The sequence below is a fragment of the Bidens hawaiensis genome, unplaced genomic scaffold (assembly GCF_021521415.1).
Source record: "Bidens hawaiensis isolate Kalapana, Puna unplaced genomic scaffold, B.hawaiensis_p1.1 tig00029688_1, whole genome shotgun sequence".
In the NCBI taxonomy this organism is placed as follows: domain Eukaryota; kingdom Viridiplantae; phylum Streptophyta; class Magnoliopsida; order Asterales; family Asteraceae; genus Bidens; species Bidens hawaiensis.
Genome location: NW_027494936.1, coordinates 188,969 through 212,671, shown reverse-complemented (window position 1 = coordinate 212,671; position 23,703 = coordinate 188,969). Strand labels below are relative to the sequence as shown.

Genomic DNA, 23,703 nt, shown 5'->3' with positions numbered 1-23,703 from the left:
TTTTTTAAATATTTTTTTTAATTTTTAATAAATGTTTAAAATTAAGTGAAGGTAGGAGAACATCAATCCGACTAGGATAAGGTACAGTTGATGTGTGGATATAGAACAAACAAAAAGCGTACGGAGCGTACGAATACATGGAAACTAAAAGCCCCGCGTAGCAAAGCTGTATTTATCAGATTGTCGATCAAGAGCTACATTAACTCAAATGCAAATTGTAAATTTGCAAGGATTCAACCCAGCCTGCTAAAATCAGTTGTCCGCAATCAATTTCACAACTTGGTTTTAATCGGAAATCACAAATTGACCAATTGAAACAACAGAGACAAAGATTGTTTTGAATCAATCAACTGAAATTTTAAAAACCCGATCAACTGAATTAATAGGGCGTGCCAAAACCAGCTGAACAAATAAAGTCATGTTAATCGTGCTATGAACATTGATTCGAATAATTGTTTTAATAATTAATTAAGTTATACATGATAATTGCTATACCTATAAAACAACTAGGATAACAAGGATAATTATCCAGCAATGAACATTATTTGAAGAATTGTGTTTTAATAATTGCTACAATTATACATGATAATTACTTTATCTATAAAAACAGCCATGATAAGAAAGATCATTACACTTTTTTGTTTGCAAATGATAATTACATTAGTTACACGAGATAATTACTCCACATATAAAACAACTATTATTATAAAGCGTACTACTAGAGTTATTATTTTTATAAATATCAAAATTATTTTATAACTAGAGCAATTATACTGCAAGCAGAGTAATTATTTTACAAATAGTGTAATTAAGTTGGGTTAATTACAAAATTATCACCGTCGTTTTTTATAGAAGCAGCCAATTCGAATGTTTAGCATGCTAATATTGTTTGCACATTAACACTCTCCTATAAAACTAGTTATAAGAAAGAAGCATAATATCAAATCACCGTTTTAAAAGGCGATTTGAGTCTTTCTTTTGAAAAGTATAGAATTTCTCGCGTTTTATATCATCGAAAGTACAAGTTGGATGAAAGCAACTAGCATAAACCGGTTTGCGAGTTGATAACAACAACTAACTGACATTACGCATTTAGAATGTGTGAAGGCAGCGGACCCTAGGTCTAAACTGAAGTTGGTGGCTAACTGAGCACTGAACTCACAAGGGTAGTTTCACAGCCCCTTTTCTACGTTTTACTATTATCTTAATAGGGGGGGGGAACATACGCGATTGCTTTTATATATGATAACTAGAAATAAAACACCAATCCTTTATGCGAACATGAGTTGAACTACAGTGCTAAAAACCCTTGCTTGCATACTATAAGCCTCAAGAATATACGAATAGTGCTATTGGCGTTGACATCTCCCCGATACGCTAGGTTAGTCGCGCTAACCTCCGATATTGCATCAAACCCGAGTGTTTATATTTCATCTGTGAGAATTAAATAGGGTAAAAGGATATAAGTCGTGGTTTGGTAATAGGCTCCGGGCTCGTCATATTAATTTGTAGATCTAGCTAGTCTACGGAGGATCATCGTATTTGTTTCAATAAGTTATCGGTTATTTGTTTGAGAACAGATTTAATGATTTGTGAATAACATGATTTCATATGGGTGTCAAAACCTGTGAACTCACAACTATTGTGTTGACTTTTTAAAACGTATGTTTTTCAGTGTCAAAACGCACGTAAGGAATCATGAAGACGGGACCTCAATGCATAAATAGGATACTTTTTTTTGAGGATTTCGCTTGTATAGCTCTATCGATGTTTACGGTCAACAAATTTTGTTTGAAAGCAAGTTATGCTTTATGCTTTTTAAAACTATTGGTATCCTAACACATGCATGTTGGTGATAATCATATACCTACGATATACACGACGTCACGCACCCATGCTTACGTCTTGGCGGGGTGTGACAATATCCCCATAGGTTATAATCGAATACTTGGACTATGGACAGTGTTATTTGGGTACAATAATAATTAGGTTTTAACTATCATCGTTAAATTTGTAACGTAAAGTCAGAGGTATTTTTGCCCTTTCACCTATTTGAATGAAAGTGGTAATTGTGATCAGACGCCATGGACGATTTTATAAGATAAATATTTCATATAACCATCTCAATATATTTTTAAATAATAATTTATAAAATTTATATTTTACTTATTTTTTACTAAAAACTTAAAATTGCTTATTAACTATTTTATAACTTTTTTTTTTCTTTCTATACTAACTTTCGGCTTTAATGATTTGCTTAAATTTTCATTCTAATCTTTTATTTCTTTTTCCTTTTTCTTAAACGAAATTTTATTCGACTTCAATTCGTTAATGCATAGTTCATCTAACTTCTTTTTCAAGATTGTTTCCATGCCTTCTAATAGAGGAACAATAATAAATAATACTTAATTTATAAATATTGTAATTAGCGTACTCAAATAGGTAAATGATTTATCCCCACTTGTGGAAGGCCTAGGCTTCTTAATGGAAATCCAAGTTCGATCCCCATTTGTAGCAATGTGAGTGGATATTGACAATGAAGGGTTTGAGCTAGGCATTGCCAGGTTATCGGTTCGCATCCCGAGCCCACCCCGGTTTAGTTACACCGTATGTTACGCCAAAGAGTTCTGCTCTTGTGGTGGCACAATGATAGTCAAGTGGCAGCCGGCAGTATGGTTTCCTGGGGCACCCAAGCCAAACTCTAAACCTAGTGTGGACTCGGTTAAGACAAAATAGTTTGGCCAGAAAGGGGCAACAGAACTCTTCAAATTAGAGATTGCGGTGGTCTAACACACAAGAAAGTCGTCTTTCTTAAAAAAAAAATTAGGTAAATGATTTAAGAAGATTATTCATGAAAGCATCCCTCGAAAGAATTTGTACAATTAAACAAAAAGCACCCGGAATATGCAATTATTGTTTACTTGTAGAGTTGTAGTTGTGTCATGTGTGGGCTACCTAAAATTAAGCATTTAGGTCTGGGCTTGCACTGGGCTCTTCCACCTTTCCATGTGAATCCGTTAGTCTGTTTTAGTTTTATAATTATCGAAAGTAATTATATACTAGATGCATTATAATATTCAAGAAAAATCATGTATAAGGTCATGAAATACGTGACTTGGTGTTGCGTATGTACTTTATTCATGTATCACACTTTATGCCCATAATTGATGTTATATTTTTCGGCCTGTCGCTTATACCTTTCCACTCATGTATCTTCAAAAACTTTTGAGAAATCATAGTATCGGGAGGCATGCACTTGCATTTTAGTGTATCTGGTTCATAGTGGTATATACATGACTTAGTGGTCTGTGATGCATGTTCTTTTATCAAGGAATCATAATAAGACGGTTCCTGATGCTACACGAGTGAAAGGCAATACACGACTATTGGTAGTGTATAAGATGCATTTACATATACACAAGCAAACATACACGTGACAATAGGTCACGTATTAAATAGCTAAAAGAATGGTTTTTCTCTGACATGACTATATATATACATTATGTTGGTAATCCTGTATTAAACCTGTAACAATAAACCAGAAATAATAAACATGAAAGATTTGAACCGGGCTTGTGTTTGACACAATTCTCTTAAAACGCGGTCTGTTCCTATGGTACACCGGTTCGTAACAGCCGCAGTGTGCTGCCGGACTTGATGACTTGCCTGAAACGAAATCAAGAATAATGCTGCAGAGAGAAGATAGAGCTGTGTGTTTTCGGTGTGTCTTAAACTTCTGCATATGATCCGGTTTTATAACCACAAGATTGTAACAACTCAATAATGACTCATTAAAGTGCAATAATAATGGTCATTAGTGCAGAATATGTAACTGATCAATTATTAACAAAATTATAATGACTATTTACAGTAATCGAATAATTATCAATGATCATTAACAACCATTGACCAGCTGTTACGATTTGAAAATCTCAAAAATAAATGCAAAAAATCGCCTAATGTGGGGCTCGGGTTTTCGGAGCTGCATTCGTGCAGGCAGTTTAATAGATCTTTAGTCAAGAAACCCAAATTTGCACCCCCATCTGCGCGCAAGTAGGAGTTGTAGTAATACACATTATAAATTTTCACTTAAGTAGTGAGAATGACACCTTATAAACCATTCTCAATTTTGTTCCTCAACCGATGTGGGACAAAGTTTCACCACTTCATTTTTTTTGAGACATTCATTCACACACACTTTACTTAATCTTCCAACACATTACACATCCATGAAAATTATACTTTGGTGGTTCTCTCTTCTTATATCGTGTCAATAGCAAATCAATGCAAAATGGGTGTGGGTTCGCATTTGTAAAAATTAAAAGTTCTAAATTAATCCAAGTTACCATTTTGAAATGAAATAAAGTTACTTTTAAATAGCATAAATAGTAGTATCGATTCTACTTTCTTTTGAGGTTTCTTGTCTGACTACTGATCATGTTTCCACTCGTGTTTGGAACAATATATATAGGTGTGGTTATAAAATCAAGTATTTGTTTATGCTTATCTAGTGAGTGATTCGACAAAGTACATCAGATCCACATCTGGATGAATCGACGAAACATGTTTTCTTGGATTGCACCCGGGCTAAAGCGATCTGGAGGTTAATCTCGCTTTGGTGCGGATGGGATTTTACCGGTCTAGATTCTTTTGAGCATCTTCTGGGTGTTACGGTGGAGCCGCAAAGTAAGACGAGAAGGCGTTTATTGTTGGCGATTATTTACTCGACTTTGTGGTTCATTTGGAAACAACGGAACTAGAAGGTGTTTAAGGCTCGGGAATTATCCATTGCCTTCACGGTTGATGAAATTAAAAGAAGCCTATTTGGGTGGTTCAAACTTAGGTCCAAGTATAAGGAAGTCGTTTGGAGTGTTTGGGCCGGCTCCCCATTGTCTTGCATTACACCTTAAATGTTTACCTCTTGTTCTTCTTTGTTTTTTTATTTTCAAAGTCCGTAACTTTTTTCCAGTTTTCCGCTGGAGACGTTTACGTCTTTTTTAATATATTTCTACTCTTGCCGTGCAAAAAAATAAAAATAAAAATCAGATCCACATAATTTTAGTTAGCGTTTGAAATTGGAGACGTCTAAAAAGCCAAGTGCACGTGTGGAAGGCCACACATAACAAGCTAGCTGCATATTATATAATTTCACTGGATTAGATGTTGAAACAACACCAAACCAAACATATGATAAATGATCTACTCGATTTTCCTTTTGCCATGTGACCCGTCCCATCTCTCATATCTATCTGTATCTACCATAAATTCTCTCTTGTTTTTTCTGTATGTACTACTTTTTTTCCCAATAAAACTATAAAATTAGGTTTCTAAGTTTATTTAAAAGGTATTAAAACGTTTTTTAAATGACAAAACCTGTACAAATCACGTTTTATTATGTGTGAATTAGAGCATGCTAACGATTGAGTTTGAAAATAGTTTATTGGCTTATTATTATTATTTTTTCAAAAGGTAAAACGTTAAAAAAGTGTTTGCCAATCACAAAAATCTTTCTTATTTTAATGGTTTATTGGATTTTAATAATCCCTATTGAATGGTATTGGTCGATATTGATCACTATTCAATTTATCGCCACTGATGGCCCCAAATGTAAAAAAGTTGGCTCCTAATGGTTCCACGTTAAAAAAGACTTAACGATGTTATACTTTTTTCCAAATTTCAAACTAATGGTACTCCAAAACGACGAAACCATGCTTCAATTCGGATGTTTAAACTTACAATTAACACAGATCTAGCCGTTTGGATCACCGTTTTGACCTAAGTTTTACATCAATCGACTCGGATCCTCATTCCGATCAAAAACCCTAAAACATTAGTTTGAAATTCGGAAAAAAATATAACGTCGTTAAGTCTTTTTTAACGGGTGACCATTGGGGTCCAAGTTTTTTGAATTAGGGACTGCCACTGGCGATAAAATGAATATGGATTATTATAGGCATAAACCATTCAATAGGGATTATTAAAATCAACCTATTTTAGTTTTTCAACCGGTTAAAAAACTGTTTTTTAAAAGCTATAAATCATGGCTTTTCAAAATGACTTTTTAAAAAAATCAATAAGTTAATAAACTGTTTTGAAACTCAATCCCAAATATGCTATTAAATTAACTTTATAATATAAAACAATAATAGAGTGAATGTAATTAGTATTTATTTATTAAAGTTTTTATGTATATATAATATTTAGAGTTAATTACACAGATGGTTTCTGTAATATACATGAATATCGGTTTTGTTCCCCAACCTTGAAAAGTTACAAATTTAATCCAATAGTTTGCATAAATAAATGTAGCACGGTCAGTCCCTAAATTAGATGGACTGATGTGTGTATGTGTGCGTGTGAATTCATAATGCCACAACCAAAGAAGTTCATAGCATGAGAAATTTGAGGAGATGCATATAGAATGGTTGATAAAATGAGCGTCCATGACAACAGCACTAATCGATCACGAAGTACAAAAATCTAATGGAAACAGCCAATTTATCAACCTTTCGTTTAAATAATTGTTTAACTAACTTTTTAAAGATTTGATTGATCACCCAGGTATAACTCAATCAAAAGACACTATAATGACATATTTTTACCATAAACTTTGATATTTGCACCAGCCGGCCTTAAAAATCAAATATAGTATGACCAAACAGATGATAACATGTCAGCCATAAACCAAAACTGACATGGTTTTTTGGTGAAAGAAAGTGAAAATAACTTGTTCATCTTATTTAACCACTAACAATTTTATTTGTACAACAAACAAACTATACGAAGTCATTCCTCTTGGTTTCTAACCAAATGAGATCCACATAATGCTAGTGTATAAAAAGCCAAGTGCCCGTGTGGAAGACCACAAAGTACATCATATAATGTCTCATTAATTGTTTGATGTTGAAACAACACCAAACATATGCTAAGAGCTACTCCATTTTTAGTCGCTACTCCTTTCTTATCGTTCTGTTTAGCATCTGTTATTTTGTTTTTTAATAATTAAAATGATTAAAAATAGATAAATAAATGTTAATACTGAGTTTACTATTTTGTTTCCAAGTTCTTTAGTACACATATATTATTTTGTTTACATTACTTATATATTGGTGGTAAAGAACCCCCCCCCCCCCCCCCCCAAACACCACACACACACACACACAAATTTATTGGATTTGTATTCTAATAATATGTTGTTCAAACTTAAATTCGGCAATACTTTTATATTTTTAGCTAAATAGTACGTGAACCAATTAAAAAAGAGCTGTTATCTTTTAAATTTTAGGAACATCGTCCACTAATTGAAGAGAAAATTGGAGTACATAAGTACCATATTATAAGTAGAAACCTTCTATTTTTAGAAAATTCCAGTTCATGGATTACAAAATAAGCAATAAAAACCAAACAAAATAATTTAGTATCGAAAGATTGGAAAAAAGATGGTCCATACAATTTATTATTAATTTGAAAAAGAGTTAAGAAATCTTAACCGACTCATTTTAAATCATTTAAGATCCATCACTCGATAGATAAATTAATCTTATTAAAGAGTTTGTTGTTGGTCCAATTAATGTGATTTGATAACACGTACATAAACCTTTTACGGATAAAAAATGTTCATTATTAAACTTGAAAATGTTACGACTAATAAGTTGTGGGCTAATTAGAGATGTTTAGTTAAAACAACACGACGTCAACATCAAGTAGGCAAAAAACCATTAACTGAGGAACCGTTAAATGTGTTGTTGGCTAACTATAAATTAAAAAAAAAAAGAAAAAAAAATGATCGGTGCATTAACACCCCCCTATTTTTCTTTCTAACACACACAAAACATGATGGTGTTTGGGGCATTAACTTGCCTAATGGGCATGAAAATGCTTTGGGCGTTATACCACAAGTCCACAACACACGGATTTAAATATATTGTTGTTAATAATGCTATAATTCAGTATTTACTATGTTTTGTTATGTTTATGTTTAATCACTCAACATTATTAAATACTGAGATCTTACAAATCAAAACCTGACACAGCATAGACGCTAATGCACGACTCAACCGTAAATCGATTATGAAGATCGTAGTAGGTTTAACAAGTATAATCAGCCTTAACTAAGTATGGTGAGCTCCAACAAGTTAAAGATTGTACAAACCAAAATTTTAGATTTCTAGATTATTTCAAAGCCTCCTCCTCCAATGCGATATCGATACTCTAAAATATGTGGTCTATGTCCTACACTAATATATTAGAGCATTCCCAGCCTGTTCCCTACTCTATATCCATATATATCATATAATTACACTAAAAAATATTATATTTTCTCTCTCCTGTTTAATTAAATAATATTTTTTTATACATTTATCATCATATTTTCTCTCTCTTTTACTCACACATACTTTATGAAAATATTAAAAAATTATACAGAATCTACAGTGAAACCCAAAATTTAACTTTTCCATATAAATTTTCTTTCTCATCTACTCACAACCACTCATAACTATACCATATAATTTGAAAATCCCACTCACATAATTTTAGGGAACGGATTGAGAATGCTCTTAGAGACGAACTTCCTTCTTCTTAATATGAATGCGATATCGATACTTTAAAATGTGTGATTTATGTCCTACACTAATATATTAGAGATGAACTTGAAAATGGCGTACCCTACAAGACTTAGGAGAAGACAATGAATAGAACTATCGGTTCGAGAAAATGCTCAAAGAGAACACGTAGGATGAATTAGTTAACACCAATAATAAACCATATTTATACATAGGGATGACAAAAAATACCTTAACCGACCAACAAACCTGAAAGCTGAAAATTCGGGATGTGTATTTGGGTAAGAGAATAGTTTTAAAAATATTTTAGTATGAGACGAGTGTAGTATTAGGCAAGGTTGTCCTCAAGAATCCCTTAAAATTTTGGGGCTCGGAGCTAGTATAAAAAAGGCTTCATAAAATCAGGTTTCAATTATGTGATAAATAATTTAACAATTTATCAATTAGGTTGTATTTTCAAAACCCAATATTGTCAAAAGCAAAAATAAAAATAATAAACAAGATTCTAAAATAATTCATATAAAAGGCAATTTTTTTATATAAAAAAATATACTACCCATGAAAATTAAACTTCTGACATTCGTTCCCATTGACTAACATTTTTTATGTTGTAACAACTGAATCTATAATTTTTTTTAGGGGAAAGTGAATACGGTGCTGTCATACACCTAAGCTTAGACGAAAAACTTTTCAAAACTACGTTGTTTTGATTAAAACCCTAAAAGAAAAAACTAAAACTCACAATTTACCTCCATTATTTTCTTGACGAATTACATTTCTTCGTTTTTTATAAATCAAATCCAAATCCACCGGCTAAAGCAAATCTCTATTTCTCATAAAGTCTATCCACTGACATTAGTAAATTTAAAACTGCTTTTCTTGTTTGTGATCAATATGTCTACTTTTGTTTCATACATGATGTCCAATTTCATATTTTGGGTGAAATCATAACATGGTTGTTAAGAGATATTTTAAACCTCATGCTGTCAAGATTTAAAATATAAATGAAATTAAAAGGAAATTGAAAGGAAATTGTTTGGTGAAAGAAATAAAAAAAAACCGAAGAATGTAGATACGTGAGTTTCAGTTTCAGTATATTTCAATTAAAAAAAATCTAAGGTTTTGTATTCAAGTTTTTTCTTTTAGGGTTTTAATCAAAACGATGTAGTTTTGAAAGGTTTTCCGTCTAAGCTTAGGTGTATGACAGCACCGTATTCACTTTTCCCTTTTTTAATAGTTATAGACCTTTCGAGAGACTTGGCCTGCGTCAATCGCACTCCCTTTAGGCCAAACCTGATACCTGACCTGATTACACGAAACATGTCCTAAATCATACCCATAAGCGTTTTGTTCTAATTTAATTTTACTTTATTTTAAAGTTTTTTTGGTAACAAATTTACAGAATGTAGCTTTTAACATATTCCAATACATAAAGTATTTGGTCGACACAAAATTAAGATTACCAATACACACGTCTCACGACACAAAATGTAGCTTTTGTCATCCCTTTCTATACATTATTGTGCCTTTATGGTGACATTTGTTTTTACCTTAATCTTTACTTTTTAAGTTTTTATGTAGTAAATATGCAGTTCTCTCAATTTGAATATCCTATTTGCAAAAACAACTATAAAATAACTAAATAAATTACCATACTCATTACATTATATTTTAATAAAGTATAATGATTATATAGGTCCCAATTTCATATTTCATTAACTTCACATGATGATTAGTTCCATAATTGTCAATATATAGGGATCTAAATGCACATGTATTTCTTTAGCATGTAATGTATTTTTCCTGTTTAATTGTTATTTTAATAAAAATGTTAATGGCGTATTTATATGCCTCTTATCTTTCTTTAATGATTATACATCTGGTAAGACGAAAAGCGAAGGCATTTCACGTGATGCACTTGACGATGATTTGGTGTTTATGGAGGAGGGCAAGGAACTCCATGGTTTTTAAAAGGAAACCAATTATTTTTAAAAAATGTAATTGACGAGACAAATATGCTAAGTTTTTGGGGGGTGACAGGGCAAAAAGTATAGGCCTAGCATGAGAGAGGTTGAAAGATTATAATTTTAACATGTAATTTGGGCGCGAGGGGGGGGGGGGGGGGGGGGGGGGCAGGTACTTGGGTTTATGCCTTAAGGCTATAATGCTGTATGGTATTGAATTCATTAGTACAGTTGCTACTTGCTAGTAACTAGCTTGCTTGTAACAGTATTTTGCATACGTATAAAATATCTTTTGTTGGTCGTCAAAAATATATTTTATATTCGCCATAATTACATTAACATAAAGCTAAAAAAAATATAATTATAAGGATAACTAAACATTAAATCAAAAGGATAATTTAAATAAATACTAATTAAATCATAAAAGTTAAAAATTAAAAGAATTCATCATTTTTCTTCTATACTATATCTAACCTCATCTCAAAAACAACTATGCATTTATATTTTCTTTTTGGTAATATCATATCTATACGTAATGTACATTTCAATCAATGCTAAGTATATGCATATAAAGATTCTTAAAATAGATTCTATAATACGGCTTATAGCAAGCTAAGTTTGTGGATTGTAACGGCATCGAACCTATATTTTGATTCAAAATTATGAATCGATAAAGAAAATTTTAGCTTTCTCATGTTGGTTGTTTAGCTTGAGTGTGACGTTTGGTTGATAAGTGGATTAAAACCTCAAAACATAAGATACTACTTTATTTATCTTAACACGATATTACCATTTCATTTGTAGAAAAGATTACTTTGCCAATTAACTTATTTGAGCATTATAGAGACTTTCATACGTTGTCCTTTTCGTTTTTAAAGTAATTACAAATCAACAACGGTGACTAGAGAGAAAAACTTAAGGGTGCTCAATGACAAATATGTCAAATAGAGTCTATTTTTCAAAATACGATTGTGTGCCATTTTCAAAATAAAAACTATATTTAATAAATAAGTAAATTAAACTCTCACTTGTTATTATAATTATGTGAGCTCTCATTTATTTTCCGTTTCTCTTTATTCATCTCAAATAATTGTTTCAAACTTCTCCATCTTAGTTCATAAATATCCATTATCATAAGTTATTTTTCTTTATTTAAATCATAAATACTAACTATTTAATATTTACTTTAATAAATCTGTCATTCAACCCATACAATACACGAGTTTCTATAAATCATATAGTTATATAATATGTTACTTATGAAATAGGATGGGGCCCGGTTCTTGATTTGACTTGTATCCAACGTCTATGAATCCAAATCTAGTTCACGCTAGTGGTAAACGTTTGAGTCTTTTTAAAAAAATATATAATGTTTAAATCAAGTTTCTACCACGTGTTTAACCTTCTCAGGAGTCATCCATCTAAACTGTACTTATCTGATCTCATTAGCTAACGATGATTCCGTCAGGTTTAAAAAAGACATAACATAGTTGATGTAGATTTGGTTCATCCAAGAAAATCGGGGGCCCGTGGGGGAGAAAACGAGTACTAAAAAATTATTATTATTTCTAAAAATGAAAAAAGCAGAAAGCAAAGCAGAGGGTGTGGTGTGACTGACACATGATTGTTGACTGACTACTTTCTTTTCTTTTCTTCTCTTCTAACTAATTCCTTTTTAACCTACACACATACATACACTCACTCGTTTCAACCTCTTTTCTTTCTTCCTCACATTTTCATAACCAATGTTTCATCACAAACCCTCTTTTGAATCCCAAGAGCACCAGGTTTCTTCTTCTTCTTCTTTCTTATTATTCTTTTCAAGATTTCATGTGATATGTGTAGATGTATGTTGAAATGGGTGTGTGTTATTATTGACTTTTACATAATGTTCAGAAGCCAGAAGGCATTTCTTATATTTTTCATGTAAAAAATATGATTTTCCATATTTATGTGACTATTGTTTTCTTGTGAATGTGTTAACAAGATTCAAGAATGGTCTCCAAATGAGGTAAATTTTGAGTGTTAATTTTTTTATTAAGATTTGGGTATTACATAAATCTTCCTTTTAAGAAATTTTGTTTTTCAACTTTTTTTTAAAAGGAAAGATGATGATTATTCTGACTTTCAAAAGCATGTATTTTGCATCAAAAGTTGAACCTACTTTCTACCAAATTCAGTGTGTGTGATTTGTGTCATGTTTATCTTCACTTTTTTGATGCTTTCCTTCATGGGTAAGTGTTGTTTTGCACTTCTTTCTTGATATTAGTCATCAACATTCAAGATTGGATCTTTTTTACATATTTGGCTTATTTGGAGTATGAACTCATGTAATGGGTCTTCACTAAGTTTGACGTTTCAACAATCTTGAGTCTAGTTGACCCCAACTAAAAAAGATGATATACTTGGACTGTTATTAAGTCTGCTTCCTTCGGTTCATGGATATTATCAATATAGGGGCATCCGTCGTATTATGTTGGCAGGTTGGCCCGTTTATGTTCGTGTCTTGTCGTGCTGGACCCACATAAAACTGTGTCATGTTATAGTAGTGTTTCAAGTCGACCCGTTTTATGTTCATGAATGAAAGAGTAAAATAACTAGTGATTTAGCAACAATTTAACTTCAAATTTAACACTTTTCTTCTCTAAATGAATACCAACCTTTCTTTATTAAAAAAAAACCTTTAAAACGGGCTAACAGGTCAACCCACTTATTAAAAGAACCTTTTTTTTCGTGTCGCGTTTTGGCTTGGCCTGTCTTTAAGTGGGTCATGTGTGTTTGACGTTTAATGAACGAGGCATGTCAGCCTACCCAAAAACCTTTTTACGTGTTTTGTTATGGATCGTGTTTGGGTTGACCCATCTTTAAGCAGGTCATGTTCTGGCTGACCCGTCTGATAAACAGGCCGTGTCAGCTGAACCGAAACCTGTGTTAGAAATTGTACCCCTAATTCATCAACTTTTGTCATAACAACACCTACTCTTCAAGTTTTTAGTTTCAAGTTGTGTAATAATCTCGGGTATTATATGATTAAACCAGAAATTAAACAAGGCATCATGTTCAGCAGTTTTGAGCCTGTCTTATCAAAGTCTTGGAGTCGTTTACGGGGATCTAAGTACGTCCCCTTTGTACGTTTACAAGACCACATTTTCTGGGAAGCTTAGTCTTCATGAAGATGATGAAGAAATCTATGGTGTTCTTTCCTTCATCTTTTGGACTTTTACACTAATAGCCCTTCTGAAATATGTGTTCATTGTGATGTCAGCCGATGACAATGGCGAAGGTATGCCCCTCTTGTTATGTTCAGATGCGAGTTATTGTTGGTTGTTTGGATGTGCGTTTTAAAAGTGACTATCATAGGTTGTAGGCGACTAAAGGTGTAAACGAGCCAAGTTGTTCATGAGTTACTCAAGATTGGCTTGCTAAAAGCTAGAATCAATCATATAAGCTTCTTTAATATACAAGCTTGAGTCTAAAAATAAGTGTGTTTAATAAACGAGCTCGAGCTTGAGCTGGTCCACGAGCCTAAATGTGCCTATTAATTATAAATTTTTTTATTAAATATGTTAAAGGTATATTTATATCATAACTATTATTATACATAAAATTATGAGAATGCTAAAAATAACTGAATAATGTATATTATGTTATATATAAAAGTATTTATAAAAAACTATACTAATATATAAAAATTAATTGATATTAACAAACGAGGCGGGCTCGAGCTTGAAAAACCACTTAAGAGCCGAGGTCGAGCCTAGTCCAGTTCAGGCTCGGCTTGGCTAGTTTTACACCCTTATTGCGACAGTATGTAGATGTGTTTGAGGTTGTAATAATCAGATAAACAACTGTTTGACCATTTGGAAACTTTTGGTTATTTAACAAATTGATACATAAAATGATCAAAACATGTGCAAATACAAGTAAAAGTCTCTCAAACATTGGAAATTGATTGTCAGATATCAGTTTCAAAACGCATACCCAAACATGAACTTAGTTGTTGGGGTGTTGTCGTGTTGATGGGTTGTTCACTTGTTTGGATCTGTTTTGGGCCCAAACCGAACCGAAAAACCGTTTGGGCCCTAACCAAACCGAAAACTGTTTGGTTTTAGTTTTATCGGTTTTTCCATTTGGGCTCAAAGTGTCTGGGCCGAAAAAAATGACCAAAATAATGAAATTGGGCCCAAAACTTTGTACCTAATTTTTATTGTCGATCAATGATTGACTGATTAATAAACATATGGGCTTTGGGCACACCATTTATTACATTTTTATAAATTACTTAACATTTAAAAGTAAAAATTATAATCCATAAGTATCAAAATATGATTTTTTAGTCTTTACGGCTTCGGTAAGGTACGTTGTCGTTTTTGCATTTAGTTACTTTGTTTTTTTGTTTTTCTTTTCCGGTACATGCAAAATCGAAATCGAACCATAAATTCGGTTTTGAAAAAAACATAAAACCAAACTGTTGGTTTTGAGTTGGGTTCGGCTTTTAAGGTTCGGTTCTATTTTTTCGTTTTCGATACATGCAAAGCCGAAACCGAACTGTAACTTCGGTTTTTGAAAAAAACAAAGAACCAAATCATCGGTTGGGATCGGTTGCGGTTATTTCCGTTTGGTTGCACACCCCTAGTTAGTTACAGATTTTGTAAATATGGTAAACCGTTTATAAACTTTGGCATTTAATGTGTTTTAAAGGTGGCACATTTGCATTGTACTCCTTATTATGCCGCCACGCAAAACTTAGCATGCTTCCAAATCAACAAGAAACTGATGAGAAACTATCTGCATACGGTGTCAAAAAGACTGCAGAAACATGGCAAAGTTTTGCATTGAAATCTTTCTTTGAAAAACACACCAAGTTTAGAAAAGGATTGTTGATTTTTGTTCTTCTTGGAACTTGCATGACAATTGGTGATGGTGTTTTCACTCCTGCTATATCGGGTAATTATCTTATAATATTAATGGTGGTGATTTGGCCCGTTTACTAATAACGGGTCAATTTGGGTGGGTTTTTGTTATAATTGGGTCAAAATGGTTATGATTTAATCAAAAAGTTAGATTATTTTTCGTAATCACAGTTAGTATATGTTATACTTGCAAAAATTTTGACCCATTTATTGATAACCGGATCAATTTGGGTTGTGTTTTATTGTAAACGGGTCAACGGGTTTTGTTTTATTTAAAAAAAACAGATTACTGTTAAGGCAATCCATATGTTGTAAATTTGTAATCATAAATAACACATTTATTACTTATAAAATTTTTTGACCAGTTTACAGATACCGGGTCAAGTTGGGTTGTGTTTATTGTAAACGGGTCAAACGGGTTGTGTATATTTAAAAAAACTAGATTATTATTGTAGTTATCTTGTTTTCGTAATCGTAATTAACACATCTATTACTTGGCTTTTTTACTGATGATCAGGTCAATTTGGGTTGAGTTTTATTATAAACAAGTCAAACGGGTTGTCTTTTATTCAAAGAATTAGATTAGTATTGTTGTAATCTTGTTTTTGTAATCATGATTAACACATTTATCACTTGTAAAAGCTTTACGCACATTTAATGTTAAGCGGGTCAATTTGGGTTGTATTTTATTATAAACAGGCCAAATGGGTTGTGTTTAATCCAAATAATTAGATTAGCTTTGTAGTAATCTTGTTTTTGTAATCAAAATCAACACATTTACTACTTGTAAATGACAAAAAAATGTTTTTGGTCAACCAACCGGGGGTCAGGCCCGATTTGACCACACTTAGAAAAGGCAAGTTTCAACCTCACGTAAAAAGACCCGCTACCCAAGTTGACAAAAAAATATATTTAGTCAACCAAACGGGCCAGGCCCGTTTGACCTGTTACCCGACCCACCCATCTTTCCATGAATCTCTACCTTAGATCAAGATTTTGTTTTATTTCATTAACTTAAAATTCTTTCTAAACATGTCAAGATCTTTTCTTTCAGTTCTTTCCGCTGTTTCAGGAGTTCGAAGTAAGGTTACGGGCCTTCACGAGAGTAAGTCAATTTAGTTAGATCATAAATCCTCATTTTTTTTGGCCAAATGTGCTAATTTGGTTACTTTTACTTGCATAGATTATGTTGTGGCGATATCATGTGTTATATTAGTCGGGCTTTTCTCAATTCAACATCACGGGACCCACCGAGTTGCTTTCTTGTTTGCTCCAATTGTGACAGCGTGGCTGCTGTCGATTGCGGGTATTGGGATATATAACATTATTAAATGGAACCCGCGAGTATTTCACGCTCTTTCGCCTGTTTACATGGTGAAAATACTAAAAAGGACCGGTCATGAAGGTTGGTTATCTTTAGGAGGAGTTGTCCTCTCGATCACAGGCGTTGAGACCATGTTTGCTGATTTGGGCCATTTTTCAACATTATCCGTTAAGGTAATCGGTTCCGAACCTCAAATCCAAACAAACCCGCACATGCGATTATATGGCTGCTAAGAAAGCTCACTGCTCACTTGAAATCGGCTCGTTTTGTTTGTAAATAAGCCGAGGTGAGCCAGTTTGGTTTGTAAACGAGCCGGGCAGCAAAGGTAAAGCTTGGCTCGTTGGCTCATTTAAATTAAAGCCCGAGTTTTGCTAGCTATATATAAATTATAACCCAACTTTTAATATGCAACATTTTTAAATTTTGTAGTTTATTAAAAATATATATCAATATGTGAAAAGATGCTTTTTTTTTAAATTGAACGAGCTAGCTCAAGCTTTTAACGAGCCGGGCTCGAGCACAACATTTCAGCTCGTCTACAGCCCTAGACACGAAGGAATGCTTAAGAATATGAATTTTATATCTTTTTCAGATAGCATTCACACTTCTCGTGTATCCATGCTTGATTCTTGCATATTTGGGCGAGGCCGCGTTTCTATCGAGGCATCACGAGGATCTTCAAAGAAGCTTTTACAAAGCCATACCAGGCAAGAATTTGACCTCTCCGTGACGCTAATAACTTTGTCGGGTTCGTCTTCTGTTGACTTTTTTTTTTTTTTGCAGAAGCTGTATTCTGGCCTGTGTTCATAGTGGCGACTTTTGCAGCGGTAGTAGGAAGTCAAGCAGCAATTTCCGCCACTTTTTCAATAATAAGTCAATGCTGCGCGTTAAACTGTTTTCCACATGTGAAAATCGTTCATACTTCAAGAAAGATATACGGGCAGGTTTATATACCCGAGGTGAATTGGATGTTACTGGGCTTTTGTTTGGCTGTGACGATTGGATTAAGAGATACCAACATGATAGGACACGCATACGGTATTCATCTTTACTCTTTGACTTTTAAGGTCAAACTTGGACCTTTAATTTTATGTTCTTTGCATGGATTTTGGCTTAAATTCATGGTCATGGAAGTTTAGTAATTCAAGTTAACAGTTAGTATCTTTGACCCTAAAAGTCAAAACTTAAATTCATTCAGAACTAAGGAATAATGCTTTCTAATTATATAGTACTTCAAGGTTACAAGCAGGTCAAACCAGTTTGGCCTGAAAAGTCAAAATCACATTCATGTGGAACAAAAGAAGTAATATTTTCTAATTTTAATGATGTGTAGGGCTGGCAGTGACAATAGTGATGTTTGTAACAACTTGTTTGATGACACTCGTGATGATAGTCGTGTGGAAGCAACGAGTTGTAACCGCTGCTGCTTTTCTTGTACTTTTTGGGTCGATTGAACTCGTTTATCTGTCGTCCTCCTTCTTTAAAGTCCCGAAAGGCGGTTGGATCTCACTTCTCCTCTCATTAACGTTCATGTCGGTTATCTTCGTATGGAATTACGGGAAGTTGAAAAAACACGAGTTCGACTTGGAAAACAAAGTCTCAATGACCCGAATCCTCTCACTTGGCCCGAGCCTCGGAATGGTTCGGGTCCCGGGAATCGGGCTCGTTTACACGAATCTAGCAACGGGAATCCCGGCTATATTCGGTCACTTCGTCACCAACTTACCGGCTTTCCATCAAGTTTTGGTGTTCGTGTGTGTTAAATCGGTTCAAGTCCCGCATGTTCGGGCTGAGGAACGGATGTTATTAGGTCGGGTCGGCCCGCGAGAATACTACATGTTTAGATGCATTGTTCGGTACGGGTACAAAGACGTCCCGCACGAGAATTACAATTTTGAGAACCGGTTAGTCTCGGCGCTCGTTGACTTTATCGAAACCGAACAAAAAGTCAAGGATGAATTTGGGGAAACCGATCTTGATACCGAGAACGAGAATAATATCGATAATGTTAACGAGAATGTTTTGGAACGTGTGTTTACGCTTCCTGATCATGAGGAAAAGATGGTTCGGTTTTGTTAAAGGAGATCGAGGAGTCGGTTTCGGGGTGTTTTGAAAGGCATCCGGGTCTTAAAGATGAAACGGTTCAAATACTTAAAGCTCGGGAATCTGGGATGGCGTATATAATCGGGCATTCTTACACGAAAGCCAAGAAATCGTCTACGATTTTAACAAAGTTTGCTATTGACGTCGTGTACTCGTTTTTGAGCAGGAATTGCAGGGGAACGGATGTCGTTTTGAACGTGCCTCATACGTCGTTGCTAGAAGTCGGTATGATTTATTATGTTTGATTGGTACGTATACGACTATAGGTATATGTTAAAAGACTTTGAGCATGAGTGGGTGTTCATGTTTAGTGTAAATGCTAAGTTAAATAGACGAAAGATAATATGTACATGACATTAAACTGTATTTGCTAGAGGCTAAAGATCTTAAAACTGTCAAATATTTTTATTATTTAATATTATTTTCAGTGTTCATAAACGGTTTGCGGTTTGAGAAACTTGGTTTAACGGTTAGGTTCACTGATTTGAACTTAAATAAGGTGGTTTACTATTCATCAACTTTTTTTTTATGTTGAAGTATATTTCTATTTATAATAGTTAGATTATATGTTGTGAGCTAATTAAAAATGTGTTAGTCACTTTATTGTCAAATAGGTGGTGGTCTAACTAACTCATTCTTTAACAAGTGTATTGTAATTTATTTAACTAATATACAAATAAAAAAATAAAAATAAATACGTATTTGCATGTGATTGACGGAAAGAAGTAGACCCTACCCACCCAAAGGGTGAGGGAGCGCCAGGAGAATGGCAGAAATGGGGACCAACACCTTTAGATGATATTGGTGTTATGGTTTAGGCCGTTTGGCAAAGATTTGGTGTTAAAATAAGTTTGAGGTGGCAGGGACGTCACCCTACAAGCCCATATTGCATTGTTTCATAAGCTGTCTTCATCATATATGTAAATTTCATACAAATTGACTAAATCATACAAGTTACCAATTCTGTTAGCCATTTTAGAAATTATAGCGGTAAGAGTGTGAATTTATAAGACAACACAAAAATACGATATAAAACAGGAATACTCGTTTATTATATATAGGTGGGTGAAATTAAAATTAAAAATAAAAACATGGCACGTGTGCATTTTGTATGTATATATAGAAATAACTTTAGTGCAAACAATTAATTCGCATTAAATTGCTCTAAATTACATGCAAAGAAAAGCCTTCCTCCACAAGAAACTACAACCTTACACTCACCCTACAAATTCGAATCTCACTCAAACTCACCACCATTATATCACCCACCATCCACCACTCTTGTCTCTGAAGCACTAGACCCAAAGCAAAAAATGGAAGCAACAGACCTCGGCCACACGGAGGCCACCATGGGCCGCCACCTCGCTCGCCGCCTGGTGGAAATCGGTGTTACCGACATATTCACCGTCCCTGGGGACTTCAACCTCACCCTCCTTGACCACCTCATTGCCGAGCCTCGCCTCAAGAACGTTGGCTGTTGTAACGAGCTCAACGCGGGCTATGCCGCGGATGGCTATGCCCGCACCCGCGGTGTTGGTGCATGTGCTGTTACGTTTACAGTTGGCGGGTTGAGTGTGCTTAATGCTATAGCTGGTGCAAATAGTGAGAACCTGCCGGTTATTTGTATCGTTGGTGGCCCGAATTCGAATGATTTCGGGACTAATAGGATTCTTCATCATACCATTGGGATACCTGATTTTAGCCAGGAGTTGAGGTGTTTTCAGACCGTTACTTGTTACCAGGTAAAACACTCGGGTCGAGCGGGTTGGGTTATTATTTAAACGGGTCCAGCCCAAATGGACATCATTTTTAATCGTTAAAATTATTTTTTAAGGTGACTTTTGGCCCATTTAAGGCATTTCTTTTATTTATTTTACAAGATAAAATATAATCAAATTAACCTATTTGTATTGGAATGTTGTAATCTGTAAACAAGCTAGTCGTTCGGTTAGACGCGTTTAAATTAAAATCGGTTCGATTATCTTAGTGACACAAGAACTCCAAGCGAATAAACCGATATGAACAATCCAAATAAATCGTTATCTGAACTGAACTGATGAAGACACCTAGCTCGAACCCAAGCTTTAACATGAGCTAGCACCCAAGCTGTGTTGGGAATTTCGTTTAAAGAACGTTACTTGGCTTGCAAGGCAAAGTAACATGATTTAAGGAGTGGATAACCATAAACAATTAAATGTGCTCAGATTTAATTGTTAGTATAATTATCAGGTCCTATTATTTAGCAATCCTAGTTGTAGTCTAAACGTGATAGGTTAGATTATAAATGCCCGTGCTTTGGGGTTTAGGAGATTGCAATCTGAACAATTGAGTTTTGTGAAGTTTCTCAATAATAACAAACGTGTCTGGGTTTGTAGTCTGTTTCGTGTTCGTGTTCGATACCTGGTACCTATTCCATTAAGCTAGAGCTTAAAAATGAGCTTGTTTCAATAATTGATCCCGAGGATTACCTATCGAGCTCAAGCTGGCTCGCAAGCTTTTTATTTATATTATTTTATATAGTATATTAAGTATATATTATGTAATATTAATAATTATTATTGTGTTTAAAGCAATAAAAAATCTAACATACATAAAAATATTACAATAATTAAAAAAATAAATAATGGGTCGAGGTCGGACTTGAAAAACTACTAAAGAGTTTGAGCTTAAGCTTTAGAATGAGCGCTTGAAACAATCTCAGCTTGATCTACTCAAGTGCGGACTCGGCTTAACTCATTTACACCCCTAATTAGCAACTAAGTCAAACTTGATCCGTGAGAATATTGTGTATATGGCGCAGGCTGTTGTTAGTCATTTGGAAGACGCACACTACTGCATACGAGAACTAAGTCAACTGCGCTTAAAGAAAGCAAACCCGTTTACATCAGCGTGAGTTGCAATTTGCCTGGGATTCCTCATCCTACTTTTAGCAGGGACCCGATCCCGTTTAAACTCGTTAATCGGTAATCAACACTTGTATTATAAACTTAGCTAATTTTACGTACATGCACTCATAATTATTATTGTTTCTTGCAGTGTAAGTAATCCCTCTGAGTTAGAAGCCGCAGTGGAGGCAGCAGCCGCCTTCTTAGACAAGGCCGTTAAGCCCGTAGTAGTTGGCGGCCCAAAACTCCGTGTAGCAAAGGCAACCGAAGCGTTTGTAGAATTCGCAGACGCGAGTGGTTATGCATTGTCAGTAATGCCCGAGGGTAAAGGAATGGTTCCTGAGACTCATGAGCACTTTATCGGGACCTACTGGGGCGCGGTCGGGACTTCGTTTTGTTCTGAAATTGTCGAGTCAGCCGACGCGTATCTATTTGCGGGCCCCATATTCAACGACTACAGTTCTGTCGGGTACTCATTGTTGCTCAAGAAGGAAAAAGCCATTATTGTGCAGCCCGATTGGGTTGTTATCGCTAACGGGCCCGCTTTCGGGTGCGTTTTAATGAAGGATTTTCTAGAAGCACTTGCAAAAGTAATAACTAAAAACACTACTGCATACGAGAACTACGAGCGGATCTTTGTACCCGATGGTGAACCAACTCCACCCGAGCCTGAAGAGCCGTTGCGGGTTAATATTTTGTTCCAGCATATACAGAAAATCATGACCAGTGACACTGCGGTTCTTGCCGAAACGGGAGACTCGTGGTTTAACTGCCAGAAGTTGAAGCTACCGGAAGGATGTGGGTACGACGACTAATCGAATATTATATTTTAAAAACGTTTTAACATAATTTAGTGTAATCCATGCATATAAAGAAGGAGAAAAGTGTGTGTTATTCTTCCAGGTACGAATTCCAAATGCAGTATGGGTCGATCGGGTGGTCGGTTGGTGCGCTTCTTGGCTTCGCACAGTCTATACCCGACAAACGGGTCATTGCTTGCATTGGTGATGGCAGTTTTCAGGTAAACAAATATCATACAATTAGAAATGTGGTAGGGTACTTTTGATTATTAGTTTGAGATGTGTGCACTTGCAGGTAACAGCACAAGATGTGACAACAATGATACGCCAAGAGCAAAAGAGCATAATATTCCTGATAAACAACGGGGGGTACACCATAGAAGTTGAGATCCATGACAGGCCTTATAATGTGATCAAGAACTGGAACTATACGGGGTCGTGGAAGCCTTCAATAACAAAGACGGCAAGCTTTGGACAGCAAAGGTAATACAAAAAAATAAGCTCGAGCTTGAGTTTGGCTTGTTTATTATTAATTATTTTAACATACTACTTTTTTATACATACACACATATATATATATAAACAGCTCATTTAGGTTCGTGAGCCCGTCTAAGCTCAATAAGTGAAGCTCATGAGCTTATTTTGAAGTTGGGAAAGCTCGACTCGATTCAAGCTTTTGGCTCGTTTACATCTGTAAAAAAGATCAACCATACATTTGAAACAGTTAAGAACTAATAGATGAAAATGAACAGGTGAAATGTGAAGAGGAGTTGATTGAAGCAATAGCAACAGCAACAGGGGAGAAAGAGGATCATTTGTGTTTCATAGAAGTGTTTGTTCACAAGGATGATACTAGCAAAGAGCTTCTAGAATGGGGTTCAAGAGTCTGCTCACCTAACCCTCAGTAATTAATAATTTGGATTTCATTTTCATTTCATGAATTGGTTTAGATCTAAACTCTCAGTAAATTTTCTTTTGGTTTTTGGAAATTGGAGCACAAATGTCAACAATCATCATTGTGATAATTATTAAGGTTCTTAACAGAGTTCAGTCATTTTTAACATAAATAATAATGAAGGATCTAATAGCAAATCTTAACGCCATGTTTCGTCCCATTTGTTCATCCTTATGGCTCATAACTCCTATCATA

General features: G+C 34.5%; 2 pseudogenes across 1 annotated transcript; both read left to right on the top strand.

The window, feature by feature from the left end:
* Positions 1-12,758: 12,758 nt before the first annotated feature.
* On the top strand, positions 12,759-19,182 carry LOC143579388 (potassium transporter 1-like; annotated as a pseudogene). Its single transcript, XR_013143452.1, has 9 exons — positions 12,759-12,762; positions 13,401-13,468; positions 13,568-13,811; positions 15,230-15,475; positions 16,496-16,546; positions 16,625-16,938; positions 17,358-17,472; positions 17,549-17,803; positions 18,099-19,182. The product of XR_013143452.1 is annotated as a potassium transporter 1-like (transcript).
* A 999-nt stretch (positions 19,183-20,181) lies between these two features.
* Positions 20,182-23,461, top strand: LOC143579387 (pyruvate decarboxylase 2-like; annotated as a pseudogene).
* Positions 23,462-23,703: the final 242 nt, after the last annotated feature.